Source organism: Macrotis lagotis, chromosome X, assembly GCF_037893015.1.
Source record: "Macrotis lagotis isolate mMagLag1 chromosome X, bilby.v1.9.chrom.fasta, whole genome shotgun sequence".
Classification (NCBI taxonomy): domain Eukaryota; kingdom Metazoa; phylum Chordata; class Mammalia; order Peramelemorphia; family Peramelidae; genus Macrotis; species Macrotis lagotis.
This window is the reverse complement of record NC_133666.1, coordinates 39,995,214-40,020,847: the sequence shown is the minus strand read 5'-3', so window position 1 is coordinate 40,020,847 and position 25,634 is coordinate 39,995,214. Positions and strand designations below refer to the sequence as shown.

The 25,634-nt window shown below is 38.8% G+C and overlaps 1 long non-coding RNA gene across 27 annotated transcripts in view; it reads right to left on the bottom strand.

The window, feature by feature from the left end:
* The window catches only part of LOC141503543 (uncharacterized), a 266,282-nt gene that overhangs the window by 59,055 nt on the left and 181,593 nt on the right, over positions 1-25,634 (bottom strand). For 26 of the 27 annotated variants that reach the window (XR_012472886.1, XR_012472877.1, XR_012472883.1 and 23 more), the window contains 2 exons: positions 23,586-23,733; positions 8,814-8,923 (listed from right to left, as the gene is read on the bottom strand). This is a non-coding gene — a long non-coding RNA (uncharacterized LOC141503543). Of the gene's footprint in view, positions 1-8,808; positions 8,924-23,585; positions 23,734-25,634 lie in introns of all 27 variants that reach the window. The other variant, XR_012472874.1, reaches the window with a different exon arrangement.

Sequence of the window (25,634 nt, the reverse complement as noted above, 5' to 3'; positions counted from 1 at the left end):
AGTCAATCTGAGGACCACACTAAGTAGGTCACCAATATGGTAACCCTGCCCATGCTGATAAAACCACAGCTCAGACCCTATTGCTAAAGAACCAACACTATTTTATTCTTATAAACCCAATTTTGTTACAAAGGCTGTTTATTCTCTTGACATTTTGCTCTTATGCCTAATTCAAAATAGCATGAGTCTGTCCCCTAATCTAAGGGATTCAAGGACTAGAAGAAATGAACTGTCTTGAGATCTTGCCCCATGAGTCCTACTCTGGGAATCCTAAGAATATCACCATCATTTCAGGTGAAGGTGTCCCTCCCATATTCTTATATTTAAGTTTTTCACACATATGTGTATACTTTATTCTAACTACATATGTGTGTATATGCATGTATGTGTCTTCTCCACCAGAAAAAAACTCCTTTTGAGTAGGAAATGTGTCATTCTATGGACTTGTAATCTCCAGCACCTAGTATAGTGCCTAGAATACCATAAATGTTTAATCACTTGTTCATTGATCAATGGGTACATTGAAGAATGTGCAGTAATTATAATTCTCCCTTCATTTTCTGTTCAGCCTTTGACTGGGGGAGATAATACTCCATTTAAATTCACTCATGTGTTATTTTTAAAAAGTTAAGGGATAAGAGAGAAAAAGGAGATATCCTTCATGTTTGTAAGTTTTACACATACACACACATACACATTTACACATGGATGTAGGAATAAGAATGGTATTGGATTCAAAAAAGTGAAATATTGCTGTAGGTCTGCCTTCAATAATCTTATGCAGCTACCAAATTACCACCTAGATAATTGGGCTCCACAAATCTGAGTTCAAATAGAATCTCAGTGCCTAATGTTGTTCTCTAATGACTGTTATTAGCTTCATCTTTATCCTCTGAAATATTTCGCTTGTGCTACTTATGAGGTCTTAGCAATGCACTTTGTCTCCATAGCTCTTTTGAACTCAATGTGAGATGGATTTTATAGCTGTCTGCCCTGAAATGACTATGAGAGGTAGCACTTAGGGGATCGTGATGAACATGGTGACTGTTTCTGTGCCCGGGGATGGATTGATTCAGAAGGCTTTTTTTTTCTTCTGAACTTTCATGTCTTGTGAATCATAGATGATTGGAAATTGAATATGTATGCCAGTCTCAGCAACTGGAGCATTTTTTCCAAAACAATTCAGTCATCCCCCTGTTGTCCCAACTCTGCAGACTATCACTCACCAGGTGGCAATGCCCCAACACAAACAGCAGTTTTTGCAAAATGTCTGCTTGGGGGTATGTTGGATAAACATCTTCTGGTACCAGCAAAGATACAACCATAAGCAGCCTTTGAATTTCTCTTTGTAGAAAAAAACAAAAAAAACAATGACAATAACACATGGCTATCCATCGCCATGTGTCAATATATGTAACATGGTGTCACATACATATACAAATATACACATGTGTGCATATATACATGTATATACACATCGTATAAGTGTGTACATGCGTGCGTGTGTGTGTGTGTGTGAGATGAGGGAGCAGAATTCAGCAAAACTGAATTTTGAGATGGGCTGGATGCTGACCAGGTTTCAGCAGAGCAGAACATGTCCTAGAAGTCATAGTAGGCCCATAATATGTATGAATGAGTTGCTGGTGTGATCCCAAACATCTTGAAGCATATGAACACATATCAGTGGGGTACACAAATAGGAATAGTGCTGTATTTTAGTTAAAGGATCTGAGTTCAAAATTCTGCCCCAATCATTCATTTTCTAGATGACCTTGAGCAAGACATTTAACTTATCTTGACTTCAGTGTTTTCATTTGTAAAATGAGGGCACTGTAAGAGAGAATCAGGTCTCTTCTTCCCCAAAATGTAAGATCCTAGAAGGGGCAAAGGGGAAAAGTAAGCACTTATTGAATGCCCACTGTGTGCCAGCTTCAGGCATTGATTAGCTGTGTGACTTCACCCTGGTAGCCTCCCATCCAGGGCCATCTTCAGCTGTCCTGATCCCTATCTGGCCACTGGACTCAGGTGGCTCTGGAGAAGAAAGTGAGACTGGGGCTTTAGCACCCCCACACATACACTCAAATCCAATTCATGTGCATCTCCTCCCTGATGGCATAGTCTTCTTTGAGAATGAAGGACAAAGCATTACTCCATGCCAGGCATTTTCCTAAGTAGTTTACAAATGTCTTATATGATCTTCACAATAAGACTGGGAGATAGGTGCTTTTGTCTATATTTTACAGTTGAGGCATCTGAGGCAGGCAGCAAATGAGTAACTTTCCCAGGGTCATATAGCTAGTGTCAGCAGCTCAATTTGAATTCAGGCCTTCTGAACTCCAGACCCATCCCTGTGTCCACTGCCCCACCAAACTGCCTGAGGTGAACTAGAGTATGGGGTACAAGGATCCAGAAACAGTATATGTTGCCACATAAAAACCCTAGTATTTATTGTTGAAAACTGTGGCTTTAAATACTAGTTTGCTCTTTACTACTTGTGGGAGCTTGGGCATTTCATTGTCTCCTCTCAGGACCTGCCCATCACCAGCATCTTTGTAAAGTGAAGTGAGAAGGCTAAGGTCCCTTCCAACTCTGCCACCCAATGACCCAAGAGTTCTCGTCTCTACTTGCTATAGTTCAGATTTTCCCTCAAATCATGCCTAGTTTTGGCCTTTGTCTGATTTTGCAGGCGCCTGGGTGAATGAATATTCAGACAGAATGAACCAGGCTGTGACTCGGCAGCCACCAGAGGGCCAAAGAAGTAGAGTCCAGAGACAAGGCTGAGCAGGTAGTCACTGCTATTTAGTCAGGGGAGGCCATAGTACAATTCAGTTGGATGTTAAGGACAACTAGAACTTATCTAGTATTTTAAACATAGCTCATTTTGTCTTCACAATGACCCTGGGGAAGGGGGGAGGCGCTCTCATTATTCCCATTTTACAAATGAGGAAACCAAGGTTACAGAATAAGTGTTGAATTCAGGTCTTTCTGATCCCAAGCCCCAAGCTTTACTGTATCACCTCACTGCCTACTTGAAACAAGAAAAACATAAGATGGTGCAGATATAGTCTGATTGTTGTGTATGTCCTCTTAATAGCATATAAGAACAGGGACAGTATAGGGCAGTGGGCCTGGCCTTTGAGGCCTTGGTCATATTCTGCAATGAGCAGGAGTATCAACCCTGGGAAAGCTACTGAAGCTTTATGAGCTTCCACATACCCATCTCTAAAATGAGTAGAGTATATGACTTCTGAGGACTGCTATGAGCCAAATGCTAACTAGTGTGTTGCTTAGTCTTCCTTTGACGTGACCTGTAGTTATAACATGTCTTCAGGTCAAACATCTATAATACTAATTTCTTCACAAAGGAAGACAGATATAAGCTTGGTAAGAGACAGTGCAGCTTCGTGAACAGAAGATTGGGTTTGGAGTCAGGAAAACGCGAGTTCAAATTTGGTCTCTAACACTTGGCTGTGCAACTGTGAGTCAATCACTTATTGTCTCTGAGCTTTTCTGTGGCAACACTAAGACTTAACCATCAAGGTCAAGTCAGACTGCTGACATACAATCTTTTTTTTTTAGGTTTTTGCAAGGCAAACGGGGTTAAGTAACTTGCCCAAGGCCACACAGCTAGGTAATTATTAAGTGTCTGTGACATACAATCTTGCAAATAGCTTTAGGAAAATTTTTGCCTCTTTGGTGTTAAAATTCAATTCTGATCAAAACAATAACACTAATATGTGTAATAGAGCTTTCTAAAACTTCTAGTTGGTGAACAGGTTTAAAGGGCTTTGGCTGAGGTGGGTGAATCCAGCCTATAGAGTGAGGGGTGCAGAGAAGAATCTTGAGTTTTTAATGATTGCAGGAGATGATCCCAATAATTTATCTGGATGTGGATTCAGGGGAATTGATGTTACCTATCCAGGTGACCCTGGAAAAAGTCTTAAGCTCCCTGGGATTCTTTTCCCTATCTGCACAATGACATGGTTGGTCAGAGGACCCTTTTCAGATCTAAATTTGCGAGTGTTTTTTTTTCCTCTTTACAGAACTTGGTTTCCAGTTCTGTCTTGGGAGGGTTCTCAGAGCAAATACAAGGGCAGGTGAAAGAAACTAGAGGTGGGATAAGGAGGGGGAGCTGGAGAGTCTGGTGGCCAAACAGAACATTGCATCTCCCTCAGCTAACCAAGGCAAGCCATATAGCCTGAAGCTCTCTTCCTAAGGAGGTAGCCAGGTGTGCAGTGGTGAGAAAAAGGGGCGGTCAATTTCCATTTCTGAAAGGGCAGTGTGTGTGTGTGTGTGTGTGTGTCTGTGTGTCTGTGTATGTGTGTGAGATGTCATACAGATGAGCACTATGGGAACTTAAAGCTGGAAAGGCTTTTAGAAATCATCTGACTGGATCCCTCTTCTGATTTGACAGGAAAAAGCACTTACCTTTGATCATACAGTAGACGAATAACAGAGCATGCCTACAAAACTAGAAGAATAATTGATATTACAACTACAAAATTGTAAATCAAGCAATTTAAAAGCATTTAGAATGGATCAATGGGATGACCAACTGTGATTGGAGAGGATCAGTAATGTGCCCCATTTTCTGACCAACAAGTGATGGACTATTGATTTCCTGGCCTAGAAGGTAAAGTTTGACAATGTGGATGACAGTGAATTTTTTTGGACAAGGTCAATGTGGAAATTTGTTCCTTCTCAAACGAGTCAGGCAACTAGGCAGAGACATGCAAAAAAGAGAGGAGATAAATAACAAAGCACAGGAAGAGGAAGGGTAGCAAAAGATAAAGAAAACAATCTACATTTATACAGTACTGAAGTGTCCAAATATCTCATCCCCAAAGTGGTAATGTCACCCCCAAATTATAGAATAGGGAACTGCAGACCAGAAAGGTTAAGTAACTTGTATTGAGCTAATAAGTATCTGAGGTAGGATTTGAACCTATGTCTTCCTGTGTCCAAATCCAGCTACACGTGAAGTAAAGAGTAGATCCTACCTTAGTCAAACCTTTGTGTTAGGTCCAAGATGATTTTTTTCTTTTCTTTTTTTTTTAGATTTTTTTTTGCAAGGCAATGGGGTTAAGTGGCTTGCCCAAGGCCACACAGCTGGGTAATTATTAAGTGTTGCAGGTCAAATTTGAACTCAGGTCCTCCTGACTCCAGGGCCAGTGCTCTATCCACTGTGCCACCTAGCTGCCCACAAGATGATTCTTTTCTAAGAAAAGGGCTCCAAGAACTTGAAAATCACTCAAACATGCAGAGAAGAACATATACCCACTTTAAGAAATGGTACCACCCCCCCCCAGACTAAGTTCCATAGAGTTTCCTGGGGTGGCCTAATCCATGTTCTCCCTAATTAGATTATTTATCTCTTCTTCATGTTGCTGGTAAAGATGTTTTTCAGGGTGGTGTTAGCAGAGAGAAAACTTCAAGTCCTGGCTCCTAGGCATAGGGTCAGAAAGGAACCCAGAGACCTCCTCGTTTACAGAGGAATAAACTAAAGTCTAAGGAACATTAGTGATTTTCCAATAGTCATATTTGCAGCAAGCACCAAGGGGGGGGATTTGAACTCAGGTTTTCCTAACTGCAGAGTCAGTGTTGTTCTTTTCCCCCATATTATGCTATGGACGTCAACTCATCTGAACATGTCTGAGACTCTGTTCCCTCAGGATTATAATAGGCTTAACAGCACATGCTTAATATCCCTCATAAGGATAAGGATCCTGTAAATCTTAAGTTACTGTCAGGATGGGAGCTATTATTATTATTATCTTGATAAAGCAGAAGATTCCTATCAACAAAAAGCAAAAAGTAGTCTCTCTGTGAGAAATAAAAATAGGAAAAAGCCTTTGTTGAGATGATTTAATAGAAAGAGCACTGGATTTAGAAACAGAGGAGCGAGCTTCAGGTCCTCACTCTTCTGAAGGGGTCACCTTTATTAGCAATAAATCAGCAAAGATGAATGATTCATCTATATATGCTAGGTGCTGGGGAAAGTAAGGCAAAAAATGAAACCATCCCTGCTCTCAGGGAACTTACATTCTGTCAAGAGATATATGCATATATATGAGTAAATTACAAAAAAAAATTCTACAAAGAAAAAGAAGGCAGGGAGAGGGGAGTGATGGGATAGGCAACTAAGATTTTGTAGGAAATCTTTGTGAACCTAGCACCCAGCAAAGGGGCCTTGTATAGGGCAAGCACTGAGCAAATGGGAGGTGGTATAGCAGAACCACCATGCTTGGGCTGGAATCAAAGGACCTAAGTTCCAACTCCAACTCTGATGCAGACTACTTATGTAACCTTGGGCAAATCACTTAACTTCCCTGGGCCTCAGTTTTCTCATCTGAAAAGAAGGCAGTGTCTTAAACTAGATGACTTTTGTTTAGGTTTTTGCAAGGCAATGGGGTTAAGTGGCTTGCCCAAGGTCACACAGCTAGGTAATTATTAAGTGTCCTATGTCATATTTGAACTCAAGTACTCCTGATTCCAGGGCTGGTGCTCTATTCACTGCACCACCCAGACGCCCCTTACTAGATGACTTTTCAGATGCCCCCCCAACTCTAAAGGGAATGGATCAAATCCTAGACTCTCTTGAGAATTTATCTTGTGGTGTTGGGATAAAGAGGAGCTGAGGACTGGGTAAAGACCACTGCACTTCCAATTTCGAGTGCCTACAGATACTTTTGGGTATGGTAGCTCTTAACAGAACTTGGAATCTTGATTTGTCTTTGCCAGTGACACAACAGGTAACAGTCTAAGATTTGTAATCATGTCACATCCCTAGGACAATGTTGGTGTTAAAAGAGGTTCCATGTCAGGGGAGCTGTTAAAGTGTTAAAAACACTGCAATTTCCCCAAACAATCCTGGCTGCTGGCTTCTTTCTATTTAATTCTTAGCCCAGATCAACATTCAGTGCAAAGCCCATGCAGAACATGGATACTAATGGACAACTTATACTTACATTAAGTACATGGCTAAAGGAAAAGAATCTCTACCCCACTCTCACTTGGTGAATCCATGAAAGAGACTGGACATCTCTAGAAGCACATTGCTGCTCATATCAGCTTACCAAGTCTTTTAAAGACTATATTCTATCTGGTTTGGTGTGGTCAATAATCGAATTAGAAGTAGTTGTAGCACAGTGGATAGAACACCATCTCTGGAGTCAGGAGAACCTGAGTTCAAATCTGACCTCAGACATTTAATAGTTACCTAGCTGTGTGACCTTGGGCAAGTCACTTAACTCCAATGTCTTGCTAAAAAAACCGTAGTCAAGCCCAGGTCTAGAGGGACTGATACTGATAATATTTGCATTTTAAAAGTGGACATTTTACTTTTGCTCTAGTATGACTGTGCTGACATTTTGTTGGCAAACCTGAATTTTGCAACCAAGGCAATTAAAAACATGCTTACAAACCTTTTTTGAGACTGACACTAAACATCTACTATATATATTTAGCTGCTGCCAATCCTAGAGTCCTGCACCCAATTCCTATATATTAAATGAATACAAACTAAAGAGAAAGAAAAAAAAAACAAAAATGACTATCTCATCAGTGAGAAATCCTTTGGGAATAAAAAATCAAATTGTTCTGCCCAGTATCATTATTCTGAAAGGGTGACACAATAGATTAAAACTGTGCCTCTGCAGAGTTGAGTTAGAAAGCCATATCAGGTCCTTCAAGTCAATTACACATATGCTAGGCACAGGGAATACAAAGATAAAGTCAACCAATCACTACCTTCAAGGTATTGATATTCTATTGGTAAAAAAAGAAATACCCTTAAGTATGTAATATAATAAGAAATAATTTCAGGGGGAAGAGAATATAAATAACATGGGGGTGATCAGGAAAGGTGTGCAATAAAATAATCAGATTATCTATAGCAAGTGTCTTAACCACCCTAAGTTTCAGTTTTCTCTTCTATAAAATGGATATGAGAGTAATGTACCTCATATGTGCCAGAGTTAGTATAACAAATATACTTTATGAATCATAAAGCCCATAGAAAAGTTGGATGACACCATTATTTTCCAAGGGGTCTATATTTTACCCCAAAATACTCCTTTTATTACTACAGAATGTGAGCCATCCAGACCCTCTTCAGTTGAGTAATTTTTGTCTATATTTGGATGCTTAGATGGATTTTTGGACTTATGATCTCATCACTCTAGGTGCTTGTTCCTCTAGAGTAGATAGCAACCCATCCATACCTTTTTCCCCTGGGCAATTCCTGTCTCTGGGTACTCATCAATCATCCATGGATAACACAGCGAATGTGCTAGAGCCCTTCCTCTTTCACAGGTTTACTAGATTGGTAAATCAAGGTAATGATACAAATATAGTTTACCTAGCTTTCAGAAAATCACTGGAAAAATGTCAGATATTCCCAATGTGGACCACATAGAAAGATGCTGACTGAACAAATATATAAACTATGAATAGATTTGATAGCTGGTTAAATGCCAAAACTTTGTTGTAATTGTTTATCCTTCATTCTCGAAGAGGATCAAGACATGAAAGTGAATTGGATTTGAGCCAGGGTGATGCTATTCAAAGTCACCAACTTCACTTTCTCCTCTGGAGTCATCTGGGTCCAATGGCCAAATAGGGATCAGGACGACTAGAGATGGCCTTGGATGCATTATTAATAAATAATATGAGAAATGTACATCAAAACAACCCTGCAGCATTACGTCACACCCAGCAAATTGGCAAGTGGAAGGAGAAAAAATCCAAGAAATATCAGCAACACAACAGAAGAAATTAGATAAGGAATTTAGGAAATGCAATACAAACCTGACCTGGAAGCATGATAAAGGCTTTCTGGATCAGTTTGGAGAAAGGAATGGCAAATCACTCCAGTATCTTCACCAAGAAACCCCAAAATGGAATCACAAAGAGCTGGGCACAACTGAAATGAACAAGATTTCAGTTATTCAGAAATTGTGCTCTTTCTTATCTGTCTCTCTTCCCCCATATCTGTCTCTCTACTTTCCTTTCTTTCCCTCTCCTCCTCTATCTGCTATTATTTAAAATTTTATTTATTTAAGGCAATGGGGTTAAGAGTAACTTGCCCAAAGCCACACAGCCAGGCAATTATTAAGTGTCTGAGGCCGGATTTGAACTCAGCTCCTACTGACTCCAGGGCCAGTGCTCTATCCACTGTGCCACCTAGCTGTCCCCCCTATCTGCTATTTTGAACTGATTCTAGCGAACAAAGAAGAACTAGTTGATGGAGTAAAACTGATCGGAATGTTGAGGGGAAGGTACCCCCCAACAGTATAACAATGATTTCTAGATTATCTCCATCGCCATCATTTGTCCTTCCATGAATTACCAGAAATGGATGACATTCTTCAGGTATGACAAATCTTAAGAAGTACTGGGCACATTATGTATCCACATGCACCAAGAAGACAGCAGGTCAATCCATTAAGGTCAGGTCACTTTACAGACAAGGAACTGGAGGCCAGTAGAAGATATATAGCTTGCCCAAGGCCATACAGATCGTAAACAGCACAGTTGCCCGCCAGAGAAGTTTAGCAACTCTGATACATGTTGCTGTGTTTTTATCTGATGAACTGTTTCCTTGACATTCAAATACTCCCCTCCTAACTCATTACTTTGGTCACCTTTCATTATCCCCAATCCTGATTTTCAGTTGCTGAATCTTGCTTTATTTCTCTCAATGTATATGTACCTTTTATTATCTTTTACAATAGTACAATTAGGGAAATTATCTTTACAGTATATTTCTTCATTGTATGCAATCAATGATTTCAAAGAAGCCTTAACCAAATAACACACAGTTAAAGGATGCATGCTATAGGACTTGTGGCTATTCCCTCCACTGACACAGATTGTAACCCTTCTATGATTTGGATACATTCCCCATGAGTTGACATGGCCAAAAAAATCATTGGAAGATAAAATATAAGGAATCACGAACACATTCAAATCCATATAGACAGCTTATTATAATCAATAGTTCAAAATTCATCATGCTTCTCTTTAAAAAAATCATTTGAAGGATTTCATTATATTTTGTCACCTGCAGTTCAATAAAAAAATAGACATCAAGTGCCATCTATTTATTATCTGTTTCCGTGACAAACAGGACCTGAGACAGCATATGCCATTCTGTTTAATTTAGGGAAAACCACTAGTCACTTACTTAGAGTTGGAAGGATTTTCATATTCCCAAATATTTCCTACTCAGTCTCTGTTTTTTAGATTTTTCTGCTCAAGAAATAAATTTTAGGTTTTGTTTCTCCCTAACACTGAGAAGGTCACAGGGCCCTATTGGAGTATTAGATGAAATGTCTACAGAAAGCAGGAAAGTTCAAGAGAAGAGAGAAATAAAGGAAAAGGAGATGGAGGAATACAGCAGTGAAAAATCTCTGAAATAAATTTGGTAACATCTTCATACAAAACAACGTGGGCTCAAGGAACAATATTTCATTTGTCACAAGGCTTGGAACAAAGTAACGAAGGGAATCATCCAGGTATTTTCAACCAAATGACACTTATGAGTTCATTGTCTTTTTTGAACAATAGGCTAGACATTGTCTATGCTTCCACATTGTTATTAAGAATAATAAAATGTTATTGAAAGGAGGCGAGCCAAGAAAGAACAGAATACATTTATGCCAAAACATTTTTTGATTGACCTGCATTTCTATTCCAGAATGAAGTTTTTTCATTCTTTTCATTTGAACAGTACTGGGAGAATAGAGCAATTCTGCGTGCACTAAAACTTTCCCATAAATTCTGATTCACCATCCCAATGGTCTCTTATTGCAATGATAACGAACGGATATTATGCATCTGGCTCATGGAACCTGCAGATGTTAATGTTTTATACTAATGATGTCAGCAATTTTCTTTTTCATTGGTGTTTTGCTTTTGCAGTTAAATGACCCATATATCTCAAATGCTTTTCCACAAGTTTGGTTCTGCATATTAACATGCAGCAGCTCACAGGAGAAGAGCTCTTGCTGATAATCGATTTGGCTGGGGTAGAAACTTGGGACTAAACAGGAAAGCCAGGGTCCTTTCCTAGTTTCCAGATGGGTACAGCAACTCAAACATCCTGAAGCACTGAGATGAAGATTCAAGTTCAAAGAGATTGTTGGTTTGGGAAATCTAGAGATCTACACTCAGATACTAATTTGAGCACTTTTGATGTGATCCTGTGATATGACCCTGGTTAATATGGTCTCACCCCAAAATGTGTGACCCTTTACAATTCCCTTCACCTCCCAGATACACAATTTCTTTATCTCTAAAATGAGAATATGTAAAACTTGCACTGTCCATTTTACAGGACCTCCATGACAATAACGTGGTTTACAAATCATAAAGTTTTTTTGTTATTATTGTCAAAAACACAACTTTTGTTTTCCAGAAAAATTTGATTTAAAATTTTCACATCATAGAATTAACACTGATATATATGTGTGTGTGTGTGTGTGTGTGTGTGTGTGTGTATGCAATATCAACAATGTAGATTCTCCCTCCAATGAGGCAAATACACACTTTCGTATTGTATGATAATTGACTGTGTCCTTCCATAACTCCAAATATGGAGAGTTCAGTCAATATACTAACATCCTTCCTCTAATTCACTTGAAATCATATGGGTGATCTAGAGGCTTCATTGATAATCCCTTCATCTCAGCACATGACTGTGCCACTTTCTTTTCTAATTGTTTCTCTTTCCAATCTCTTATCTTTTATATCACTGCTCTGCTGAAACCCTTTGTAGGTAATGCATTCTAGTCATTGTTCCTGTAGTGTCCCTTAGTTAACCTCCAACTTGAATTATTTGGAGATTGTAATATTCTATGCTTTCCAATAATGTAGGATCACCAGAAGAATGTTGTTACAAAGATGAGATTTTGTTTCTTGTAGGACAAAAATTAAAACCTTCACAGTAAGGCAGCTGAAAGAAGTACAATAAATGAGCAACATAGTTCAATTCCCATTCAACTGACATGACTCTTATGGAAGGGTCACTTACATGAGTAAAATCCTTAGGAATAACCCCTTTAGTAGGCAACCTCCCAAAACAGGAACTGATGGTAATCCAATACATCAGAGAGGACAAAGATGTTCACAAAGGACAGTCCCACAAGGAATCCAATCTTCAGTATGGTTATAATATTATAATTATAATTACCCAGTATGGCTCACATCAACCAATTCCTAGGGGATGCTTTTTTCCTACTATCAAAGACACCTGACAATGGCAGAATACCTTAAGATAGTCAAAGCCTTCTCTTCTTTCTCTTCTAACTAGACTGTGGGGAGAAAAAAGGAAAAGAAACAAAGCCAGAACCATCAGGTGATGAATGTTTTAGCCACAGCAACTCCCAAAGGCCAGTTTTCAAATTAGAAAAGGGATGTAATATGTGTTGGTGGAGGGAATGCCTACACTATGAAATTACAGATCCTTAAAGTATTCATGATTATAATCTCTCAGAGATCTGAAGGATTGGTCTTAATACCCTTTATTTAGCAACAATGAATTCTAGTATCTGAATACACAGTCCATATAATATTATAGTGTAAACTTTCCTAATATTAGTATGCTGTATACTATACTTGATTACTATCTTTGTAGTATCTTACATACATTCTCTCTCTCTCTCTCTCTCTCTCTCTCTCTCTCTCTCTCTCTCTCTCTCACACACACACACACACACACACACACACACACACACACTTTTTGGGGTGGGGTGGGGTGGGGTGGAAGAAGGTTTAATCAAGCAATGATTTTAAGGACAAATTGAATAAGGAATCAGGTATTTAGGTACAGTTTAGAGACACAGTGGATAAAGTGCCACATCTGGAGTCAGGAAACCTTATCTTCCTGAGTTCCAATCTCAGATGCTTACTAGCTGTGGGACCCTGGGCAAGTCACTTAACCCTGTTGGCCTCAGTTTCCTCATTTGTAAAATGAGTTACAGAAAGAAATGACAAACCATTTCAGTATCTTTAGCAAGAAAACCCCCAAAGGAGACATGAAAAGTTTGATACAACTGAAAATGACTAAACAACAATTGGGCATTTACTTTAAATGTTTCTATATTTATTATATATGTATATGATATATAAAAATAATAATGTACATATTAATAAAATATATGATATGTATTGTGTATAGTATATAAAATATATGTAAAGAGCTGATTATATGATATGGCTCTATTTTTAGCTTCCTCTTTTCCCTTTCCACCAGAAACACTCCCAATTTAGCAGTCTTTCCATAGCATCAATTTGCCTAGCTGAGTCTGAAATATCTCACGTAAACCTTTGGTCTTCCACACTCTACATTATAATGTTTTGTCCTTAATGTTCAAAAAAGATCACAACATATTTGCCAAAGATAGCTTTATCATAAAATGAACACAAGTAAAAAGGTACCATTGGTCCTGATGATTAGTAACATTCAGCCTAAGAACCAAGAAGACATTTCCAGCAACTATCTCTGGTTGCTGATAACCCCTGTTCAGTCATCCATATTTGATTCTCTCTACTGGAAGATGAAGAAGAGTTTAGCGACTGAGAGTGATGTGTGAACATGGAATGGAATCAGGGATTTATGGGAAGAAAATTAAGTTTCAAAAAGGAAGAAATAAGACAAAAGGAGAGAAGTGTGTAGGAAAACGGCTTCGAGAAATTTGTAACATATGACAGCTCAGTAAATCATAGTCACTTATACTCTGCATATTAAAATATAAAATATGTGATCAACGGTGTGCATGATTGGGTTTTGTCAATGTAATAAAACTGATATTACCCAAATTAATCTATAGATTTAGGGCTGTACCAAATAATAAAAGGTACTCTCTACAAAACTAGGTAAAATGATGACAAAATTCATTTGGAGGAAGAAAAGGTCTAAGAGAATTAGAATAATAATGAAGAAAACTTTTTTCATAATGATATGAGCTTTTATATTCTGAAGAATTCTCCTTAAGGGGAAATAGCATCACTAAGCCTCAAACTATATTACAAAGCAGTAATCATCAAGATAATCTAGTAGGAACTAGAAAAAAAAACAGGACAGTAGATCAGTGGAGCAACCTATATAATAAAGTGAGTTCAGTGTTAGATAAACCCAGGGACATAATTACTAGTGAAAAGACAATTTATTGGGCAAGTACTATTTAGAAAAATGGAAGGCAATGCGGCAGAAATTAGAAATAAATGAACAATTTATGCTGTATATTGTATCAAGTTCTAAATGAATAAGGAAAATGAATATAAAAAGATCACATTATTTTTTTTAAAAAGAGAGAAGTGAATGGAAGGAGATCTCCTTCATAATTATGGCTGGAGGAAACACTCGTGATCAAAAAAGAACTGAAGTGATCACAAGCAACAAATGAAACCATTTCAATTAGATAAAATATAGAAGTTCACGAACAAGCAAAATAAATGGAATTGCAAGAAAGGGAGAAACACTGAATGGGAATAAACTTTGCACTAAATATCACTAATAAGATTCTGTTAGTGAAAAATAACGGAAATAGAAACAACAGCATCAGTAAAACTTTTCTTTTTAAATGATAGTGCCAAGACACTTAGGAGAGGTGTGGTAGGGGCAATAGATTTCAATAAGCTAGATGCAAAATGACAATACAGTCAGTCAGTTATGTCATTCAATAGCAGAATTTAGTGTCAAGAAATACTGTCTTCTTATGTCAAAGGGTCAAGGACCAGAGTAAATGAAATATTTCCTCTTGTTTAGGTGATAAGATTAAACATATAATTTAATGATCAATTGTGGTTAAATATTATCAATAATACTACTTTTGTACGATAGAGCATGTTTTGAACAGAATAAAGGAACCATCTAAATCTATGCTCCAGCTGAATACTGGGAGTTTCATAAGGACCATCCCTGCCACCCCCAAAATGAGGTTATTTTCCCTCTGGACATAGAATATGAACTTTTTTAGAAATTCAGTTAAGAAATTCACATTAACAGTTATAATATAGAAAAGAATTGTTAGATATGGTGGCAAAAACTACAAGGTAATATTTGCATGTCCAAAGGCTATGTATTTACGATTTCTAGCATGTGGGAATTTCATCTTGAACAACTTTTTAAAACTTTGTTTTACCTTAATTATATTTGAGAAATTTCCAGAAGAAAGAGTTAGATAATGTAGCAATGGGTAGTTATTTTACACCAAAATTTTAATGTGCCTTAGAAGAAAACTTCTGTATTTTCATGAATACATGAAAACCCCAATGCAGTTATGATCAATGCAGTGGTCAATCAACACTATAAAAGACTGATAATAAAGCATGTGCCCCTGATAAAGAGAGACTCAAGAAGAATGAAAGATCTTTGAATCTGGTTTATGTATATTTTTCTTGACTATGATTATTTGCTAAAAGTAATGTGACTGGTTTTCGTTTGTTTGGTTTTTGAAGCAATGGGGTTAAGTGATTTTCCCAGGGTCCCACAGCTAGTAACTGTCAAGTGTCTAAGGTGAGATTTGAACTCAGGGTTTCCCAACTCCAGGGCCAGTGCTCTATCCACTACGCCACCGAGCTGCCCCAGTGTAATTGTTTTTGTAGGAGGGAGGGCAGTAAGAGTGATGCACAAAAGAAAAAGAAAAACAGAGGGTCACTAAGTCATTTTTTTGAAAATGATTCAGAGGTATTTATACAGTAGATAGAGTTCTGGCCTGGTAATCAGGTAGACTAGAGTACAAATTTAGCCTCACACACATATCAGCTGTGCGACTCAAGGCAAACTATGGAATCTCTCTGTGTCTCAGTTTTCTGATCTGTAAAAAATGACTTAATAGTAGTCTCTTGGGGCAGCTCGGTGGCACAGTGGATAGAGCACTGGCCCTGGAGTCGGGAGGACCTGAGTGCAAATTTGATCTCAGACATTTAATAATTACCTAGCTGTGGGACCTTGGGCAAGTCATTAACCCCATTGCCTTGCAAACAAACAAACCAACAAAAAACAAAACAACAGTAGTCTCTACCTCCAAGGATTGTCATGAGATCAAATGACACACTATTTGTAAAGCCCTTTGTAAAACTTGTACATAGATGCTAGCTGCAATTGCATTTGAGGGAGATAAAAACAAAACAACTTAGAAATTGAAGTGCTGAATTTGTTTTGTTTTTGTTTTTGTTTTTGAAAGGCAATGGAATTAAGTGACTTGATGATTATTAAATGTCTCAGGCTGTATTATAACTCAGGTCCTCCGGACTCCAGGGCCAATGCTCTATCCATTGCGCCACCTAGCTGTCCCATGCTGAATTTCTTATATACCTAAAAAACCTGTATAGAATAGAATTCATGGTTTCAGGTACAATATTTTTTTTTCTTTGCATAAATAAATGTGTTAGTGGCATTTGTAAAGTTCAGAATTTCATATATGCATAAATTTGTTATTGTTGTTCAGTCATTTTCAGTCATGTCCTACTCCTCATGAGCCCATTTGGTGTTTTCTTGGCAAAGATACTGTAGTAGTTTGCCATTTCCTTCTCCAGCCAATTTTATAGATGAGGAAACTGAGACCAATCAGATGAAGTGACTTACCCAGACCAAAAAGCTAGTAAGTATCTTGAAGCTAGATTTGAACTCAGGAAGAGGAGTCTTCCTGATTCCAGATCTGGTGCTCTATCTACTGTGCCACCACACTGCCCATCTGCATATATACTCATGTGTATATAAATACATGTGGATGTGTTTGTGAATTTTCACAAGTATTTAAGAAGAGCATTGGACTAGGAATCAGTCAGAAAACTTGGGTTTAAGTCCTGGCTATCTTAACTACAAATCACTTCAATTCTTGGAAACTCAGGTTCTTTATCTGTGTAATGGGGATAAGAATATTTATATTATACATCTCAGACGGCTTCAGTGAGCAAACTGCCAAGTGCTAGAGAAATGTCATCATATTAATATGAACAAAAATAAAACATTAAACCCACGTGTTTCATGTAAGCATTTGGTCTGTTACCCATTGCCTTAGCCAGAGCTTGTGTCATCTTGAAATATCATTATGTTGAGTAATAATGACATTAGCAATAAGTAAACACTAGTAGCAGACAGTAGACCGGATTGGGAGCTTTCCTCTGAGGTTTTCCAAGCTCTTGTGACAAATATATGCTCTTGAGGTGCTAAATATAACGAGGTAGAATATTTGGGTACATCTCAACCAGACCTGTTGACCTCCTCCTCGGAGCAACAGAGTTGTATAAGGAATCTCAAGGCAATCAGAAAAACAGACCAATTCTACGAGATGGCTGCCATTTCCAGACTCCTGCCAAGGGAGTTGATTGGGCAAGACTCCTGCTGCTGCTCACTCATCATGGCTTCAATGGAAACTTGGGGAAGCCCATCCCAACTGAGCGAGTGGACTGTTAGACACACTTGGAAAGAGAACCAGACAGACCCTATGTTAAAGAGGTTGTGATAAAATGCAAAATAATAATGTTTGTCCTTTATTTTCAAAGAAGGCCAAGCCATCAGAGAGCTGATGCCATGACAAGCACATGACTTGGATATGAGTGAGGGGGAGTGTGCTAAGTCACCAGCATCACTTTCTCCCCGAGATAGGAATCATGATGACTGGAGATAGCCCTGAATGGGAGGCAGTCAGGGTGAAGTGACTTGCCCAAGGTCATATAGCTAGTAAGTATCAAATTCAAACTCCAGTCCTCCTGACTCCAAGACCAGTGCTCTATGGGATAGAAGAAGAAAGCTGGAGGCCTCTTTAATCCGGGCTCAAGGAAGCTGTCCTTCTTAGAATATGTACCTTTATAGGGTCTGCATCTACCATTGCCTAGGAATGACCTTAGGGAGAGATCATTTCCCAAAAAAAACCAAGAGATGGAAAAGGCAGGGTATGTTTCAAAGATGGCCCCAGAGTTGAAGAATGGGAGTTGATATACAATAACTGTATGAAAGATATGAATTTGGGTAGCTAGGTGGCACAGTGGACAGAGCACCACCCCTGGAGTCAGGAGGATCTGAGATCAAATCTGGATTTAGATACTTACTAATTGTCTAACTATATGACCTTGGGCAAGTCACTTAACCCCACTGCCTTAAATAAATAAAATTTAAATAAAAGAAAGATAGGAACTAAAAGTTATCAGCATGGCTATGCATATTACCTTGCCCATACATATAATGAGTTTCTTTGTTAATTAGCAAGTTCAAAACCCTGAACTGTACATTAAGGAAATAATCCATCCTTTTTATGTCAACTTCTACTTCTCCTTAGACCCTGCAGAGTGGGGAGAGAGTGGGGGAAAAGGGCAAATATAAAATATGCAAATGTAAAGGGACTAGGATATTCACTCAATTCAATTCAATGAGCATTTATTAAGCGAATGCTATGGGCAGGCTCCTAGTAATACACAGCCAAATATTAAAAAGTTTCTGCTCTCAGGGAACTTATGTTCTCTTGGGGCTGGGCTGGGAGGGGTGGGAAGGATACAATATAATATGTATACAGAGAAATAAATGCAAAATATATGTACAAAATAATTTAAGAGGGAAGGGATTGAGAGAACTAACCACTGAAGGGGGTGGGGCAGGAGGACCCGGCCTTGTGTAAGAGGCAAGACTTAAGTAGAACCTTGAAGAGAAGTAAGGAACAGCCAATACAATAGAAAGGGAGTGGGAAAGAGAATACCCAATTCCATTACAGGAAGTAAAGGCATAGGACACTGGGAAAAGAGTAATGTGAATTAAGCCCAGAAAGGTAAACTAGAGCCAGACTTGAAGGCCCGAGGAGTTTGTATTTTATCATAGAGCAAGGGATCAGGACTATTTTTGGCAGTGTGGTGAAGTCTTTGAACTCTTTCTTGATTTTAAATCATTCAAGGACATGCTAAATTTTTATTAGAAATTAGTGAAAAATAAATTTTTTTCTCCCAATCCACATTCAGGGACCTCCTGAAATCTATGGATTCCAGGTTAAGAACCACTATCTGAGGAGCTATCTGAGTTAGGAAGGAGCCTCAAGTTTGTGCTTTTAGAAGAATGGTGTGACACCAGGTGGCAGATGATCACTCAGGAGGCTTTTCAAACCAGGTAGGAGATGATGAGATCATCACACCATGTGTATAATCTATGCCCAAACAATGGGATAACCATTATCCTAATAACTAATATTTATCTAACACTTTAAGACTTGCAAAGAGATTTACAAATATCTCATTTCACCCTCATAACAACCCATTTTTTAACAGTTGAGAAAATTGAGTCTGAATGAGGCTATGGGCTTCACTTAGACACAGCTAGTAAATATCTGAGACTGGATTTGAACTCAGAGTTTTCAGATTCCTAATTTCTAACACTTTTTTATCCTGTTCTATCTATGATCTTCTATTCTCTCTCAATTATTGAAAGTGTCTACATTAGCCAGTGAGGGCAGAAACCAAGTCTTATCTTCTTTTCATCCTCCCAGAATGCTCTTTTGTACCTTGCCCATAGTAAATATTCAATATCTGTCGATTCTGAAATCTTGGACATACATCGGCACTATTAATAAGTATATACTAACTGGGTGATGATGTTTGTCTTTTGTTTTTGAAGGCCATGACATCATTGAGGAGATGCCATGACATGCACATGACCTGGATTTGAGTGTGTGTGGGGGGGTGCTGCACTAAATGGCACAGTGGCTAGAGTGCCAGCCCTGAAGTCAGGAGGACCTAAGTTCAAATCTGACCTCTGACACTTACTAGCTGCTGACTGTGTGGTACACATCTAAATGACTTCACTGAACAATCGATCCCAGAAGTTGAAAGGCTCCACATAAACCAATGATTCCTTCATTGAATGAGTTCCTGAAACCCCGTACTTGGCAAGAGAATGAAATAGTATAATGTTCACTTGTTTTTTTTTTTAGTGAGATGGATAATTTAGAGAGAAAAAAAGTGTTTATGTTATAAAGAATCAAATCAGAAAAGAAAGAAATACCATCTTAATTACCTGGCAATCTTAACTACCCTCAAGAGACACAACTGGGCATCAGGAAGTGGGGAGGGGAGGTGACTTGCTATAATGAAAAGAGCACTGGCTATGCAGATAAAGGAACTCTGTTTAGATCCCATCTTTGCTATTTACAACCTCTCTAGGCCTCAGTTTCATCATATGTAAAAAATAAAAAAAGGAGGCAGCTATATAATCCTCTGGTCCAGCTCTAAACTAAATGAAACAGAATCACTGGGCAAGGAAGGCATAATATACAAAGCCTGAGCTGAAGCTCATGTCTATTACATAAAGGAACATCTTTCAGGCCTTTACTTTTCCATACAATTCTAGCAAATACTTTCTCTTTCTCAGCCTAAAAAAAATTGAAAGAAGCAAAAGAGAAGAAGGAAAGAGCTTGCTAAGGGGAAATACAAAGGTAATAAAAAAACAAGTGACAGCAGTGAGAGGCAGAGAGAGACAGAGACAGATTCATAGAAATTTAGTTGAGTGACAATCTATCTTACCTAACTGAATAGGCCCTGAGGACATCATATTATATTATAGGTTTGTACAATTTTTAAAATCATGATCCCAAGTCATCAAGTAGGGTTTGATTCTTGACAGTCGGTTCAGTAGAAAGAGGGCTGAACTGGGAATCAGAAAGAATTGGGTTCAAATCTAGCCTCAGCCACTTACTAGCTGTGTGACCTTAAGCGATTCACTTAACCTCCCTCCATCTCAGTTTCCTCATCTGTAAAATGGAGACAATAGCAACTACCTTTACAGTTTATAGTGCTGATATAAGATATATGTAAAAAAGCATTGCAAACCCTGAAGAGTTTCATAGATGCTAGAGAATATTGTTGTTTCAATTTATTTTATTTTGGGTATTTTGTGGGACAATGTGGTTAAAGTGACTTGCCCGACAGCTAGTTAAGTATCAAGTGTCTAAGTACAAATGTGAACTCAGGTCCTTCTGACTCCAGGGCTGGTGCTCTAACCACTGCTCCACCTAGTGGCCCATATTGTTTCAATTTAGCAAGAAATGATTGAGCAAATTATTTACTGTGTACAGAGTATTGTGCTAGGTGCTACAGTTGTCTCATGGATTTATGGTTCCATAGGAAAATAGGAGAGAAACTCCAAATAAGTCTAATACACAGAATTATTAAGTATAGAGAGGTATCAAGCACAATGCTTTGGAATGGCAAGGGGATGAGGGGAAACTTCCCGGAGGAAATGCCATCTGAGTTAGGTTTTATGAGCTGTGTAGAAGTGAGAGAAAGGCTAGTATAGGATAAATGATGCTCACTATCCCTGGGCTCTTCCAGGCAGCTCCCAAGTTGTAAGATGAAAAGTTGTCAGAGTCACCAGCAGTCACTGCTCAGTGATAAGTCCCTATATCTGTCACCTGAAGACCAGCCTGGCTAAGTGAATAAAGGCTTGACATCAGATTGGCTACAGGGGGTGGCAGTGGGCGGGGCAGGTCCACTTTTATGTTTCACCAATTGTTAAAGGCTTTCTAAGGTGGACATAAGAGGAGTGAGTACCAACTGCTAAAGGAGCTCACAGGTCACATGTTTACAGGGGTGGGAAAATAAACCATTCATTCCTGAAGGTTTAAAATTGTTTAAAAAAATGCAGAGGCAGCTAGGTGGCACAATGGATATAGCACTGGTTCTGGAGTCAGGAGAACCTAAGTTCTAATCTGGCCTTAGACACTTGATACTTACTAGCTATATGACTTTGGGCAAGTCACTTAACCCCACTGGCCCACAAAGAAACCCAGCCTACAAATTCAGCCTACATATCAAAACTCTTAGTTCAGTTTATAGCTATTAAATCTTGAAATTGCACTGACTATTGGGACACCTTAGATAATTGACAAAGATAAATAACACAGCGCAGTGGATAGATAGCCAATCTGAAAATCAGGAAATCTTGAGTTTAAGTCCCATCTCTGATGTATGCCAACTACCAGATGCTGGGCAAACTGTTTAACCTCTCAATGGTCTATGTTAGTGCTAACTTGTATTCCTAGGGGGAGGTTACCAAAGAAATCCAAATTCAGCCCCTTTCCTGCTATATCCATCACAGAATAATGGAGGCTCTAAGCAGTATTCATCAGGAGGATCCACTGATGTGTAATAGTTAATATTCCAAATTGCTTCTCTCCAGAAGATGCTGATTGAAGCCTGATGGTCAGTGTTGAAAATCTCTGAGAGGCTGAGAAAAGAACTATGGCTCCCATGGGGTGATGGAAAAGAAGAATGTATGAAATCCTCAAAGTCCTAGGCTTTCTTGGGTTATAGCTAGAGTGTCACATGGTGCTCTGTTGGGTCACTGGGCTAAAATGCTTCGTTTGTTATCTTTAGTCCCATGATCCCACATTGCAGCCAAGGACCTGGCTAGACATTTCCTAAGAGCATGCCATTGGTCCTAGGAGGAAATGAAGAGTATGGAGAGATCAGGAAGTGTCAGTTGTTGATGGTGGAAATATGGTTCCTTAAAGTAACCCTGCTGAAGCTGGTGGTCCCCCATTTAAACCCCCTACAAATGACAATGGAGGAGGGGCCAGGAAGGCCTTTTTGAAAATTCAGGTCACTCAGAAGAAATGCAGGATTTGGGTCTTTTGGTTCTAATAGCCTGAAAGATTTCAGTGTTGTTTCTTAAGACGCAGGTATTTTGTTCTCCAAGGCTCTTGAACTGAAGACAACTCAAAACATTTAGAATCTGCCAAGTCCTTTACTAATATTATCAGAGGAAATGGGGCAGATCACAATTACTGTGAACTAAACAGACACCTTCATCTACATAAAGTGAGAGTAAGATGAGACAATTTTCTAAATCATTTATATGCAAAGAAATCGAAGACTGGGGGAGAACAAGGCTTGGGAGTTTTTGTTTAATGGAAGGCAAGGCCAATCCCATATAGGTATGAACTCTAAGGCCTTTTTGGCTCCCAAGTCTAGGGTCCTTTTGGGACCTCTCCTTCAAACACATTTACCATGTGACTCTGCATCCATCCAAAGTGGAAATACAACACAATGTAAAGAATTTGAGTCCCACACAGAGGGGTCTTCCAAACTGGACTAGGTGGTATGTTCCCCAGACTAAGTTCTCCCTCAAAGATGTCTTTGAGGAGGGTTTAGATATCCACTTCTTGAGGGATGCCTGCCAGGAATTTATATATTGCTTCCTCTTGTCCTCTTAAGCTCCTTGAGAATGAGGAATTTTTTTTATATCCCTAGCTCTTAGAAAGGGATTATTCCTATTTTACAGATAAGGAAAACTGAAGTTCAGAGTGGTTAATGACTTGCCCAAGGTCAAAAAGCTAGAACTATTTAATTTATCCTCAGTCTCAAATGTTCATGAATGTGGGTAACTTTTTTTTTTAGTTTTTGCAAGGTGGTGGGGTTAAGTGACTTGCCCAAAGTCACACAGCTGTATAATTATTATGTATCTGAGGCTGGATTTGAACTCAGGTCCTCCTGACTCCAGGACCAGTACTCTCTCCACTGCGCCACCTAGCTGCCCTCAAGTGGGTAATGTTTTAAAACTTTTTACACATTAAATACATTTATATATGGGATCCAGGTACCTGTGAGGCAGTCTTTAAGAGACTAGAGTCCTAGGGATTTTGTTGTTGTTCAGTCATTTTTCAGTGGTGTCCTACTCTTCATGACGCCATCTGGGACTTTCTTGACAAAGATACTGGTGTGCCATTCCTTCCCCAGCTCACTTTATATCTGAAGAAAGTGAGGCAAACAGGGTTAAGAGATTTGCCCAGGGCCACATAGCTAGTAGTCTGTGTGTAGTCAAGTTTCTGAGGTCAGATTTGAACTCAGGAAGATGAATAGCTCTGACTTTGGGTCCAAGTACTCTGGTACAGTGAATTAGAGCACTAAGCCTGGAGTTAGGAAGACATGAGTTCAAATCTGACCTCAGACACTTGACAGTTATCAGCTGTGTGATCTTGGACAAGTCACTTCACCCTGATTGCCCTGCATCCAGGGACATCTCCAGTCTTCCTGATTCCTATTTGACCATTGGACCCAGATAGCTCTGGAGGAGAAAGTGAGGTTGGTGACTTACCACAACAACCCCCTCCAATCCAGTTCATGTACTTGTCATAGATCACCTCCCTGATGTCATGGTCTTCTTCAAAAATTAAGGCCAAAAAACTCAATCATCATCATATTTATATATAAACATACATGCATGTTTACAGGAGGAAATATCTATGTATATGTTGATATACACATATATGTACAAATACATATATAAGTGTGTGTGTATGTGTGTGTGTGTATATATATATATATATATATATATATATACACACACAAAATGTCTATCCCCCTACAAGTCAAATGTCAGAGATTAGAGCATAATATAATAGTAACAAAACCCCAACAAAGCTTACAAAGGGATTTCTTTCTTCTACATTAATTAGAAGGTTTAGGAAACAGTTTATAGAGAGCTAAAAAGTTTGCAAAGGCAGCTGGGTGCAATGTATAGAGTCATGGGTCCCAAGTCAGAAAGATTTGAGTTCAAATATGACCATGAACATTTACTAGCTGTGTGACTCTGGGCAAGTCATATACTCTTTGTCTGTCTTAGTTTCCTTCTTTGTGAAATGGAAATGATAATAATCCCTACCTCCCAGGGTTGTTGAGAAGATATGAGATAATATTTATAAAATACTCATATGATGTCTGATCTATTTGTTCAGTAATTTGGGTGTCTTCATGACCCCATTTGGGGTTTTCTTTGGCTTTGGATTTTGCAAGGCAATGGGGTCAAGTGACTTGCCCAAGGTCACACAGCTAGGTAATTATTAAGTTTCTGAGGTCAAATTTGAACTCAGGTCCTCCTGACTCCAGGGCCAGTGCTCTCTCCACTGCAACATCTAACTGCCCCCAATTTGGAGTTTTCTTGGCAGGGATCCTGGAGTGATTTGGCATTTCCTTCTCCAGATCATTTTAAAGATGAGGAAACTGAGGTAAATAGATTTAGGTAACTTGCCCAGGGTCACACAGCTAGAAAATATGTGATCTCAGGTGCTATCATTACCCTCATTTTACAGATGAGGAAACTGAAGCAGACGGGGATTAAGTAACTTGCCCAGGGTCAATCAATCAATAAACATTTCTTAAGTGCCTACTATGTGCTGAGCACTATGCTAAGTGCTGGGGCTTCAAATATAAAGAGGAGACAGGCCCTGCTCTCAAGGAACTCACAATGTAATGGGTTACAGGGAGACTGATTTAAACTTGGGCCTTCTTGGCTCCTGGTCCATTGCTCTGTCCACTGCACCACCTAGCTGTCTCTAGGTGCCAGGAAAACTTGGATTTGAGGCTTGTTTCTGACATGTGCTAACTGTGTGGCTATGAGCAGGTTAATTACCCATTTGGGGCTTGTGTTTTCTCACCTCTAAAATGAGGGAGGTTGGACTTTGGAGTCCTCAAAGGACCTTTCCAGCTCAGAATCTATAATTTTAAATCTTGTTTTTCCATAATTCCTTTTGTGTTCTTTTTCTATCTCAAGGTTAATAGTACCTCTAAATAAGCAACCAATCTTCTTTTCTGGACATACATAATTAGATAATGTCATGATATTTCCAAAATGTCCATTATTTTTATGTTGA